The 13,347-nt window shown below is 41.8% G+C and overlaps 1 pseudogene; it reads right to left on the bottom strand.

The window, feature by feature from the left end:
- Nucleotides 1-10,623: 10,623 nt before the first annotated feature.
- Nucleotides 10,624-12,684, bottom strand: LOC147428215 (uncharacterized; annotated as a pseudogene).
- Between the last annotated feature and the right edge of the window lie 663 nt (nucleotides 12,685-13,347).

Raw genomic sequence — 13,347 nt, 5'->3', positions numbered from 1 at the left:
GGCCGTGACCTGCTAGACGGGGACCAAACGAAGCAGGATAGAGAAGCACCTAGCACTACAATTAGAGGAGGGAGAGCTGATTTTAAGGACAGGAGGCCTTCTCAGGGCGTGTAGACTTGCCATATACAGAGGGCAGCACCTGCAAGTTCTGAGAGTCACTATCTGTGAGTGGTTGAAGGGTGGTAAAGAGGAGCGCCAATGCATAGGAAGCGTTGGCTGGAGTTGACTATCAGGTGTGGCACTTGTCAAGGGCAATTCAAGATTTGATTGTCATCAAGGCTACATGAGAAAAGGGTGCAATATCAATAAGCAGTTTGCCATAATATTGGTCGCGGTGGCAGCCCATCATGCCAAGCTAAAGAGTCTAGTCGACCTCAATGTATCAGGAGAGCTCCCCATGTAACAAGGATATGGCATCAAGCATCTGGTTTCCAACACTTGAGTTTAACATGTCTGTACATACACTCGTTTCAGTTTCAAAACACTCCTGGTTTAGCAAAAAATAGTTATGTACTTACTTGCACTGCTACAATATAGAAGATGCACTAGGAATAAGTGGTGTTTCTTGTAGCCCCTATGGCCGAGGGTTTGGGCTGAGAAAGGGTTTGGGTTGACAGCTACATACAGGCTGTGGAGTTGTAGGTGTACGTGTTTGAGTGGATAGATTTTTGATTCTGACTTGTAGAGAGGCTAAGCTATAGAGGTCTCTTGCTCTGCCTTTCCTTTGTCAACGTCTTCTCGCAACCGGATATGGCTATGACTATTCTCGTTAATGGATTTCCTTCTGGCCAGCATTCTGTTCCTCCTTTCCAAGGCCAAGGATTTCCAGGGTGGAAAGCAAAGATGTTGTTAATTCTTGAAGGTGATGAACTCTTTGATGTTGTCCTTGGAAATCGTGTTTGTCCGCCTCAGCCTGTTCATACGGATCATAATAACCTACTTATCACTGAAGGACCTATATTTGAAGATTGGAATGTTGCGTATATGGATTGGCAATGTCGACGTGATAAAGCAGCTCGTCGGTATATTGTTTCTGCTCTTAGTGAATCCCTTTTGCTTGATATGTATGAACTGCCCACCTCCCACGACGTATGGAAGTACCTTATTGCAAACTTTCACTAGAAATCTGTTACAAAAACACTTTATTTGAGAGGGTTGCTTAATAAGCTACAATATGAAGTTGGTACTGCCATGACGAGACATATTGAGTCTTTCAAATCTATTATTAATCAACCTGCTGCTGGCGGTGATCCTGTTCCACAAAATAAACTTATTACACTTCTCCTTGATACGGTGAAGGACTCATCTTATCCCAAGATTATGTGTCGGGTTGTTATAGAGGCGTTCTGTGTGTTTCCATTCTGTCCACATTCTTTTGGTGCCCCCACGGAGGATCTTCTTCGAGTACCTTCTGCTTCGAGCTTTAAGCTTCGCGATTCGGAATTACAGGTTGCAAACTACAGGTTACAGGGATAGGTACAGGTACAGGTGATTCACACAGGTACAAGTAGCTAGAGTACAGTGATATACTCGCAGTGGAGTCACCTGCAGTTGCCGTGGGTATGCATTTGTTGACGCCTGTTTGAGCGCATTGTCTACTTTGGTACTGTACGTTACTTTTGGAAACTGCCATCGTACGCCTTTGTGGAACCATACTTGGTTTTATTTGACAGTCCTAGCCATTTCTGAGTCTTGGTTTTTTGGTCTTTTGAGCCATTTATGCTGTTATGATGGCTGGTTTTTTGGTCTTTTGAGCCATTTATGCTGTTATGCTACTGAAATTCTAGCAAAATCAGAGGATAAGACAGGTGTGCTTTCTTGGGAGCTGCATGGTTGACGTTAATGGATAATCATGACGGACCTCAATTCACTCCTTTTCATTTAACTCAGAGAATCCAGTTAAATGTTCATGTGTCCAGGAAGATTTTTTTCTAGCAGCGCATAGTCTGTATGTTTGGGCCAAGAAGATTAAGAGATATACTGGAATGCCCTTTGCCTGTTGTCATTCCGATGATTAACTATGAAAACTCATTTGATGTGCATGTGTTTGTTCTTATCTAAAGTTGAGCTCCATTGAAGTTTTTGGGAATTGGGTAGTGAAAAGTTTTGGGTTTTTGCACGTGTGTTATAAGTGGTTCTCAAACCATCGTAACTTGGGTAGCCATGGCTTTATCTTACCTGAAGTTTCATGGAAGAAGCGATGAAGATATGGAAGACTTTTTGGAAAAGATGGAGGTTGCCTGCATTAGCAACCAGATTCATGATCCGGCGCAAATGTTACGTCTTCTCCAAATTTGTTTGAAGAGTGATGCACGAGTTTGGTCCAAAGCATTTGAAGAAGAGTTGCGTGGGGTTGATCCACTTGTAAGCTTGAGTTGAGACAATCTAAGGCATGGATTGAAAGTGGAGTTTGTGAAGATAGAAGATCCTGACAAAGTGTGGCAAGAAGTACAGGCTTTAGTGCAAAAGGAAGGTGAGCCAGTAGATGCGTACATACGTAAGTTTTCATTGGCATGGGAGCGGATGTGCAAGGCTTTAGCACCACAAGTACCCCCGCCTGACATGATGAAGAAGGACAGGTTCTTGGCTGGTCTTTGGGAGAATATACGTTGGAGAGTGGAGCTAAAGAAGCCTAGAACATATGAAGATGCATTGGAGGTGGCAAGGAACAAAGAGTGGAAGCTAAGGAAAATGAGCCAGTTAGGGGTGGAGTCTTTGTCCATGAGGTCTGAATTTTAGCCTATGGATTCTTTGCAAGGTCGTATGTCAGGGGTTCATCATGAACCAGTGGTTTCTGTTACTCCTCAGGTTATGCCAGCAGTGGTCACTACAACAGTGCAAGATGATGGGCTAAGGCAAGACATGAGGCAAGTGGTAGATTTAATGAAGAATCTTAGCCTAAACATGCTAGGTCAAGTGGGAAATAATGGAGGTCGAGGGAGGTTTGCAAATCAGCCAGGAGGTGAAGAAAGACCTAGGAATGGTGTTGGACAAAGCAATGGTAGGTTCTGGAGGCAGACGCCCACATGTTATAATTGTGGAGAGTTGGGCCACATCAGCCCGCAATGTGATAAGCCACCAAGGATGGGGGGAGACATGTATCCATTGCCAAGACATGTGCTAACTAGGTCGAATGATTATGGCATCGAAATTAAGGGAGATGAAGGAACCAGTGGATTAACCCAGGAGGAAAAGGGAAAGACAAAAGTGTTAAGTGTAGTCACCTTGGAGAAGGCATCAAAGCTAGAGGATACATTAGTGATGCCTATTGGGAAGAGGACCACAGAGGAAAAGGAAGGAAGAAGTGCCCCAGGTCCTAGTAAGAAGAAGGGAAAGAGCCATGAAGGCGAGGATGTCAAGGCCAAGAGAAAAAGGAGGGCTCGTCGCAAGTTTTATGTTTCAGATTTTCCACTAGAGGATGGGCAATTAAGCTATGAGTTGAAGGAGGATATGACAAGCAGAAAGGCAGATGTTGCCTTTGGGAATCTTATAGAGATGGTGCCTAAGCTAAAGCGACAGTGGAAGAGGATGGTTAATCCAATGGAGAAAGAACGAGAGAGAGGTTCAGTAAAGGTGTTGGTGATGGATGAGCTACCAGACATTTTCCAAATAGTAGATGTGTGGCACAAAAGAAAAAATCTAGGATAAGGTTATGTGGATGGTGGAGCCCAAATATGTGTCATAACTCATTCATGCGTTGAGAGATGGGTCTTACAGTGACTGGGGTGTCAGGTTTTCGGATCAGATTGGGAAACCATCAAAAAGTAAAATGTTTGGGTGTTGTAAAGAGCTTAGAAGTGGAGGTGTATGATGCAAAGGCTGTGGTTGATTTTCATGTGATGTCAGCGGGGTTGGGAGCATATCCTATTATACTGGGTAGACCATGGTTACGTGCGGTGGGAGCTGTTCTAGATTGGCGACGTGGTACAATTAGCCTCTATGGAAAGACAAGTGCCAAGAAGCTATATAGTATGGACACAAGGAAAGAATTGGATGATCTTTATGAAGATGAGGATGAGTCTAGTGATGAAGAATATTCCACAGTTTCTGACGAGGACAGCGATAGTACTATCAGCAGTGATGAGGATACTGATGTTGCATTTATTTTGATGGACAAAGAAATCTAGGAGTTTGGTGTAGTCGCATTTACAAATGAGGTTGAAGATGAAAGTGAAGGGCCTTATGAAGTGATTGAAGGGCTGATGCAAACCAAGGTTGAGTTGTCAAAGAAGTAGGAATTGATGACACAAATGATCAATGGAGACCTCTCAGCTATGGAGAAGGAGATATATTTGCACATGATGGCTAGTTTTCCTTATTTTTTCATTACTTCATATGAAGAGCTCAGAGGGTTCAAGGGCGAAGAGATGCATATAGAGCTGAAAGAAGGTGCTAAGCCAGTGCGACAAAGGCTAAGAAGGATGGGCCAAGAGCAAATGGAAGCCTTGAAAGAAGAGGTGGACAAGTTATTGAAGGCAGGGTTCATAGTCCCAGTGGAGACCACAGAATGGGTGAGTCCAGTAGTAGTCAGTCCAAAGAAGGATGTGAAGTGGAGGATTTGTGTAGATTTTAAGCCCTTAAATGCAGCCACTAAGAAGAACCCATATCCTCTTCCATTCATTGATCAGATCTTGGATTCAATGGTGGCAGGTTATGAGAGGTACAGTGTGTGTGATGGTTTTTCAAGCTCCATGGGGCTGTTATTGCTACACAGTATTGCCGTTTGGGTTGTCAAATGGACCATCTTTTTATCAAGAGAGAGCAAATTGGGTGTTAGAACCATTCATTGGTAGTTGTGTTAAGGCTTTTATGGACGACTTCTGTGTCTATAGCAGTAGGGCTGAACACCATGAGAAGTTGCAGATGGTATTGGCTCGATATGATGAATGTGGAGGACAACTAAATCCAAAGAACTATCATCTAGCATAGCCAAGGGTGAAGTTGTTGGGCCATATGGTGTCAGAAAATGGAATTGAGGCTGATCGAGACAAGGTTGAGTCTATTATTCTTCTTCCATCACCTACGAGTATGAAGCAATTGGCAACCTTTATACACAAAGTGAAGTACATGGCACGGTTTATTCCATTGCCTTCGCAGCTTCTTTATCCGTTATATCAAGTGGCAAAGCATGATCCATTGCAATGGGATGGCAAGTGTGAAGAAGTGTTTCAAGAGGTGAAAGAGGTGTTAGGGGGGTTGTCAGCCATGCAGGTTCCTGATTGGGAGCAAGTGTTTTATGTAAATCCATCAGTAGGGAATAGTGCCATTGGAGCCATGCTATTGCAAAAGGGGAAGGGAAACCATTATATGAGGCCAGTGTATTGTGCAAGCCGATTGAAGTTGGTAGCGGAGAGAAAGTTCTCGGAAGTAGAGCTAGTGATGGCCAGTGTAATATTTGCTTGTCGACGATTTCGTCATTACTTGCTACCACGACCTTTTGTTTTCTTGACGAGTTATGCCTTTTTGCCACAGTTAATTAATGGCACTAACATGTCAAATGTGGTGAAGAAATGGGTAATTGAGCTGCAAGAAGTTGAATTCTCTTTTTTAGTGGAAGACAGCACAAGGGCTACCCTAGCCGATTTGTTGACCTACAAGGAGAATCTCCTTCTTGTTAAGGAAGAGTTGGTGAGAAGGGTAGTCGAAGAAGTGCCACAGATCATCAATCCACATGTTTTGTTCTTTGATGGCTCATATAGAAAGAGCCATGATGCGGCTTCAGGGGGTATAGCACTTTATGATACAGAGGGGAAGCTAGTATTCAAGAGAGGGTTCAAATTGGATGCAAATAGTAACAATGAGGCTGAATATGCTACTTTGGAAGCTGGATTACACATTTTTTTGAAGCATGGGGTTAGAAGGTTGAGCATAAAAGGTGATGCCTTGTTAGTTGTGAAGCGAGTGTTGGGTGTGTGGAAGAGCAAGAACACCTCATTGAAGGAAATGTGCTTTAGAATTAAAGGCTTGTTAAAAATGTTCGAAGCATGGAGCATCAGACATGTTGAACGTGCTCTAAATGGAGAGGCACATGAAGCAGCTCAAGGTATGATTGGAGAGCTATTTGTGTTGAGGACCAACTTACCTCTTTATCATGGCCGGGAAAGTTTGGCTCAAGAAGAGGAGTTTTTGCTAACAGGAATCATTCCAAAGGACATTCAGAAGTCTACGAAGTATGGTTTTGTGCGTAGAGCATACAGGTACAAATTGATTGGTGATGTCTTATACATGAAAGGGGCTGATCTTGTGTTGAGACGTGTACCTTGGCGGGAGGAGCTTTACAGAGTGTTGGAAGAGAATCATGAAGGTGCATGTGGCGTCCATTTTGCTTTAAAGATCACCTTGCATAAGATCTTGCAAGAGGGGTATGTATGGCCTAGTTTGCACAAAGATATTCACCATTGGTGTAGGTCTTGCAATAGGTGTCAAGCATTTGGGAAGAGAGTGTTGAAGCCAGAGCTACGAAAAACCATTATGGCATTTGACGTGTTTGAAAAGTGGGGGATTGATGCAATAGGCCCGTTACCTATCACAAGTAGGGACAAAAGCTATATTTTGACTGCAGTGGACTATCTCTTTAGATGGGCAGAGGCTATAGCAGTAAAGCAGGTCACTGCAAAGGATGTGGCAAAATTTTTGTACGATGAAATATGTTGCAAGTTTGGGGTGCCACTTGAGCTACTTTCAGATAAGGGGCCAGGATTTAGAGCTAAACTGCTATATTTTTTATGCACGAATATGAATATTAGGCAACAGCATACCACTCCTTATTATCCGCAGTGTAATGGATTAAATGAAAGATTCAATGTTGAGTTGGTACAAATCCTTTCAAAAGTGACAGAGCACCAAGGAAAGAATTGGGATTTGGAATTGCCTAGTGCATTATGGGCTTACCTTACGTCGGTGAAGATAGGTACAGGGTTTACTCCATTTCATTTGGTATATGGAAAGGAAGCACTATTGCTTGTGGAGGTTGAGTTGCTTTCAGTAAAGATGCTAGAGAAGTATCTTGAGCCGCCTAGTGATGCATTCAAAGAGAGGCTCTTACAGTTATAAGAGGTTCAGCTAGATAGGATGAGTGCATTGGAGCATTATTGGCGGGATGCAGGATAGGGCTTTGGCAAACGTAAATAAAAAGGTCAAAAGTAAGGGTATCAAGAAGCATGAATTGGTTTTGCGCTACAACAGTAAGCTGGACAAAACCTTCCAAAAGAAGTTTCAGATTAAGTGGGAAGGCCCTTTCAAGGTAGTGGAGTGTTTTCCGAATGGTACTTATCAAATGGCTAACCTGGATGGGATTCTACATAATTCAAGGGTAAATGGATTGCGTCTTAAATTGTATCATGCTAGATTGATGATGTAGGTGAAGGATGAGGAGACCTGTGACGCGGCGAGTCTCATATCACTTTTTGGTGTTGTTGATCATGAATGATCTAGCAAGCTAGGGGATGGGCAAATTATGTTAGGAGTTTTTTGGAGCAAGGGATTGCGCATATGTACATACCTATGCATGGTACATCAAATAAAGGATTGTCCATTTTTCAGAGCCAGGTGGTTACGTGGGGCCCACATGTGTACAGGTAGGACAAGGTCTACATAGTACATCGATTTTCACTATTACCAGTACCACTGTATTTTTTCTATAATAAAGAGGAGTTGTTAGCGCGTTAAACTTATCGAAGAAGCTATCCGCGGGCCGACGACATGAGGTAAGAAGATGCGTCAGATGGCATCTAGTGGCGTCAGGAGGTCGAATGGGGTCAATACTTGCACGTGGATGAGTACGGATACAACGTGGATGTTTCTTGTGATAATTATGCAGAAAGGTCATTATGAGGACCATATTTTGGGTCCACTTCACGTGGTGGCGGGATGCATTATTGAAAAAAGTCGAGTGCCAGGTGTGCGTGTGGATGCAGCAGGGTGACAACTATGCACTGCGAGGTCAGTTTTTGGCCAGTTCAGGGTCAGTTTGAGGTCATCTAAAAGGCCAAGGGTGCCCAAATAATAAAGCTAAGTGTGAGAACTGAAAAAACAGAGAGAAGATGCCACAGGAACAGAATAATAGAGATAGGTAGCAAAAGATAGAGAAAGAGATATTTGTATTGATGGATTTTTGTAGAGTTTTGATACAACAGAGGAGCAGTTGAATATGGACGCACTCCGTTGTACGGAGCTCGAACCTCCCGCCCACCCCCGAGATTTAGTTCGCTTGTATGCAGTGTGTCACTCGCACTCGCACTCGCACTCGCAGAAGAGAGATCGGTGAATGATCCCCAAATGCACCATCCATCATTCTTTAATCCTTCTTTTCCTCAAAAAACATGCGGCTTCTCAAAATAATCGTTTTTTTAGGCGTCCAATCAACTCGATTTTCACACCAAGTATACCTGCGAGACAAAGTTACAAGAGGTTCAGCTAGATAGGATGAGTGCATTGGAGCATTATTGGCGGGATGCAGGATAGGGCTTTGGCAAAGGTAAATAAAAAGGTCAAAAGTAAGGGTATCAAGAAGCATGACTTGGTTTTGCGCTACAACAGTAAGCTGGACAAAACCTTCCAAAAGAAGTTTCAGATTAAGTGGGAAGGCCCTTTCAAGGTAGTGGAGTGTTTTCCGAATGGTACTTATCAAATGGCTAACCTGGATGGGATTCTACATAATTCAAGGGTAAATGGATTGCGTCTTAAATTGTATCATGCTAGATTGATGATGTAGGTGAAGGATGAGGAGACCTGTGACGCGGCGAGTCTCATATCACTTTTTGCTGTTGTTGATCATGAATGATCTAGTAGGCTAGGGGATGGGCAAATTATGTCAGGAGTTTTTTGGAGCAAGGGATTGCGCATATGTACATACCTATGCATGGTACATCAAATAAAGGATTGTCCATTTTTCAGAGCCAGGTGGTTACGTGGGGCCCACATGTGTACAGGTAGGACAAGGTCTACATAGTACATCGATTTTCACTATTACCTGTACCACTGTGTTTTTTCTATAATAAAGAGGAGTTGTTAGCGCGTAAAACTTATCAAAGAAGCTATCCGCGGGCCGACGACATGAGGTAAGCAGATGCGTCAGATGGCATCTAGTGGCGTCAGGAGGTCGAATGGGGTCAATACTTGCACGTGGATGAGTACGGATACAACGTGGATGTTTTCTTGTGATAATTATGCAGAAAGGTCATTATGAGGACCATATTTTGGGTCCACTTCACGTGGTGGCCGGATGCATTATTGAAAAAAGTCGAGTGCCAGGTGTGCGTGTGGATGCAGCAGGGTGACAACTATGCACTGCGAGGTCAGTTTTTGGCCAGTTCAAGGTCAGTTTGAGGTCATCTAAAAGGCCAAGGGTGCCCAAATAATAAAGCTAAGTGTGAGAACTGAAAAAACAGAGAGAAGATGTCACAGGAACAGAATAATAGAGATAGGTAGCAAAAGATAGAGAAAGAGATCTTTGTATTGATGGATTTTTGTAGAGTTTTGATACAACAGAGGAGCAGTTGAATATGGACGCACTCCGTTGTACGGAGCTCGAACCTCTCGCCCACCCCCGAGATTTAGTTCGCTTGCATGCAGTGTGTCACTCGCACTCGCACTCGCACTCGCAGAAGAGAGATCGGTGAATGATCCCCAAACGCACCATCCATCATTCTTTAATCCTTCTTTTCCTCAAAAAACATGCGGCTTCTCAAAATAGTCGTTTTTTTAGACGTCCAATCAACTCGATTTTCGCACCAAGTATACCTGCGAGAAAAAGATAAGAACGTGATCGCTAAGCGACCCGTAAAGGTTAGATTTCTATCATGACACTTTGCACAGATCCTATTTCACACATTGATTGCTGCATCGCCTACAAAATAGCCAAAAGAACATACTCGTGCAACCAATTCAACATGATAATCAAAGTAAAAAAACATAATTATATACCTTCATAATCTCAATTGCAATACTCTACCATGAAGAAACAATCAACTTCTTGGTTGATAGCGGGGAGAGTTGTATGAATTTGTATGTATGCCTGTCCTTCTGTATACTACACTGCTGTTGTCTTCTGTTTGTTTTCATCATAACTTCTACAAACGAACTCAGAACAGGGCAATCCAGGTACTCAAAACGACGGGAATAGGTCTGTTCTACAAGGCAACGCGAACAATATTGCCCACTATTATTACCACTGGTTAAGTCCACAAGTCTTTTAACTTCTCGATTTAATTTCAAGTTTAATTTCTCAATCAATTTAGACGATAGGATGCAATGAATACTATCCAAATCAATTAAGAAATTCAAATTTAAATCTCAACTTTTACGCATAAATTCGATCACAAAAGCTTTCAAAGGACGTATCAAAGACATAAAACATCACAAAGAAGGGGTAGATGACTTACCTGTATCGTACGCATTGCCAAAAGTCTCCAATTGAGCCATCTTGATATGTATTGTCTTATCGGTCACCTTGCTCGAGCATTCGAAAGTCTAGTGGTCGTGTTCTCGATATTGAAAGTATAATCCAAATCTTTCAGTTCTTCAATCCACGCTTCTAAATCTTCACATATCTTTCTTATGTCATCAAACTCTTTAAACTTAGCCTTCGTTAAAAATGATTTGGTTGTCACTTCTGCCATATCCTCATCGTTTCTTTTTCGCGTTGACGACCTCTACGTCCACCATCATCGTTCCCACCATCACCACTATCACCACCGCCAGGTGCCCCAACACCGCCACAATGATTATTGTTTCCTGGTGAAATAGCATGGTTTTCGCCTTCATGTTTTCCATGAAGATCCACATAGATATCAGGCTCTCGTGCTGCTTTGCCCCGCAGAGCCTCAGCACGCTCTCGATTTTCTTGTTCCAGATCTTCTCGTAGTCGCTGAATGAGGTCTTCTTGCTCCTTCATCTTTCTCTTGTATCCTTCCATGTCCAGAATCAACCGCTTGCTCTGATACCACTTGTCACAGGAACCGAATAATAGAGATAGGCAGCAAAAGATAGAGAAAGAGATCTTTGTATTGATGGATTTTTGTAGAGTTTTGATACAACAGAGGAGCAATTGAATATGGACACACTCCGTTGTACGGAGCTCGAACCTCCCGACCACCCCCGAGCTTTAGTTCGCTTGCATGCAGCGTCTCACTCGCACTCGCACTGGCACTCGCACTCTCACTCTCACTCGCACTCACACTGACACTCGCAGAAGAGAGATCGGTGAATGATCCCCAAATGCACCATCCGTCGTTCTTTAATCCTTCTTTTCCTCAAAAAACATGCGGCTTCTCAAAATAGTTATTTTTTTAGACGTCCAATCAACTCGATTTTTGCACCAAGTATACCTGCGAGAATAAGATAAGAACGTGATCGCTAAGCAATCCGTAAAGGTTAGATTTCTATCATGACACTTTACACAGATCCTGTTTCACACATTGATTTCTGCATCGCCTACAAAATAGCCAAAAGAACATACTCGTGTAACCAATTCAACATGATAATCAAAGTAAAAAAACATAATTATATACCTTCATAATCTCAATTGCAATACTCTACCATGAAGAAACAATCCACTTCTTGGTTGATAGCAGGGAGAGTTGTATGATGTTGTATGTTTGCCTGTCCTTGTGTATACTACACTGGTGCTGTCTTCTGTTTTTTTTCATCATAACTTCTACAAACGAACTCAGAACAGGGCAATCCAGGCACTCAAAATGACGGAAATAGGTTTGTTCTACAAGGCTACACGGACAGAATTGCAAAAAACGTCTCTATTTGGCTAAAAACGCAATTTTTAGGTCGCGATTTATAAAACCTCTATTTTTGGGTCTCCACTACTTTTCAACTTATTTTAAGCCTACCCATGAATTTTAAGCTAAAACACATAAATATAAAACATTGATATTAATAAAAATCTCAATTTTACTGTTCATAACAGACTATCTGTTATTCATTAATCTTTATCAAATACGTCTTTAGTGTATTATGTAAAAAAAGAATATATGTTCTCTCTTAATATCTCAAACTCATTCATATAAACTCTATTTAATAGACTATTCAACAATCTTTCAAATCGTGCTAAACGAAAGATATGCCCTGCTACATTCTTTTCGACTTTAAGAACTTCAAAGATTAGTCCTATTACATTCTCCCCCTATGAAAATTAACTCTGTCCTCAGAGTTGGTAAGAGAGAGAAATTCTCTTTGCAAAACACTAAGATCAACCCATGATGCATCCTCTACTGGATAGTTCTGCCACTTAACCAAAACTTCTACAATGTCTTTATTTCTTAGATGTTTAACACGCCTATTTAGCAGTAAGTCTGGTTCTACTGTCAATGTTCCATCATATTTCAACTTAGAGTTGTCCTATAAAACATGATGCACATTAGGAACATACTTTTTCAATAAACTCACATGAAATACAGGATGCACTTTAACATGAGAAGGCAATTCCAATTTGTAGGCTAATGAACCAATGCGCTTCAAAATTTTAAACGGCCTAGCAAATCGTGGAGACAATCTTCTATCCTTTTCAAGAATCAAATGAAACTTCTCAGGAATAACCTTTAAAAAAACCATATCACCAGTTTCATACTCCACAACACGATGTTTCTTGTTATAATACAATTTATTTCTCTTTTGAGCTTCTCTAATATTCCCCCTGATTTTGGCCAACTCGCTATCCATTTTCTCAAGCATCTCACGTGACAGTTCTACCTTATTACTCGAGTTAAGAAATTAATAGGTGTGGGACAGTTATAGCCATACATTGCCCCTCAAACGGAGTCACCCTAATAGATGAATGATATGAACTGTTGTATGCAAATTCAACCAAAGGAAAATATTCATTCCAATTAGATTGGTTTTCATTGACATACATTCGTAACATATCTTCTAAAATACGATTCACTCTCTCCGTTTCCCCATCGGTTTGAGGATGAAAAGCAGTAGACATGCGTAACTTGGTACCTATAGAGTCAAAAGTCGCTCTCCAGAAATGAGAAGTGAACTTAGAATCTCTGTCATACACTATACTCTTAGGCATGCCATGCTAACGAAATATCTCTTTCACAAACAAGCATGCAATGTCAATGCAGTATCAGTTATCTTTATAGGAAATAAGTGAGCTTGTTTTGTGAGTCTATCTACCACCACAAAGATCGAGTCATACCCTCCACGAGTAGTAAGAAGTCTAATGATAAATTCCATGGATATAGACTCCCACTTCTGTAAAGGAATGTCTAAGGGTTGAAGGTCACTAGGCATCCTCTTATGTTCAATCTTAACTTGTTGACATTGAAAGCATTCACGCACATAATTCTTAACATCCAATTTCATACGCGGCCAAAAGAATGAAGTTTT

This window comes from Adiantum capillus-veneris, chromosome 23, assembly GCF_014529385.1.
Source record: "Adiantum capillus-veneris isolate H3 chromosome 23, ASM1452938v2, whole genome shotgun sequence".
NCBI lineage: Eukaryota > Viridiplantae > Streptophyta > Polypodiopsida > Polypodiales > Pteridaceae > Adiantum > Adiantum capillus-veneris.
This window is presented reverse-complemented; position numbering and strand designations above follow the sequence as displayed.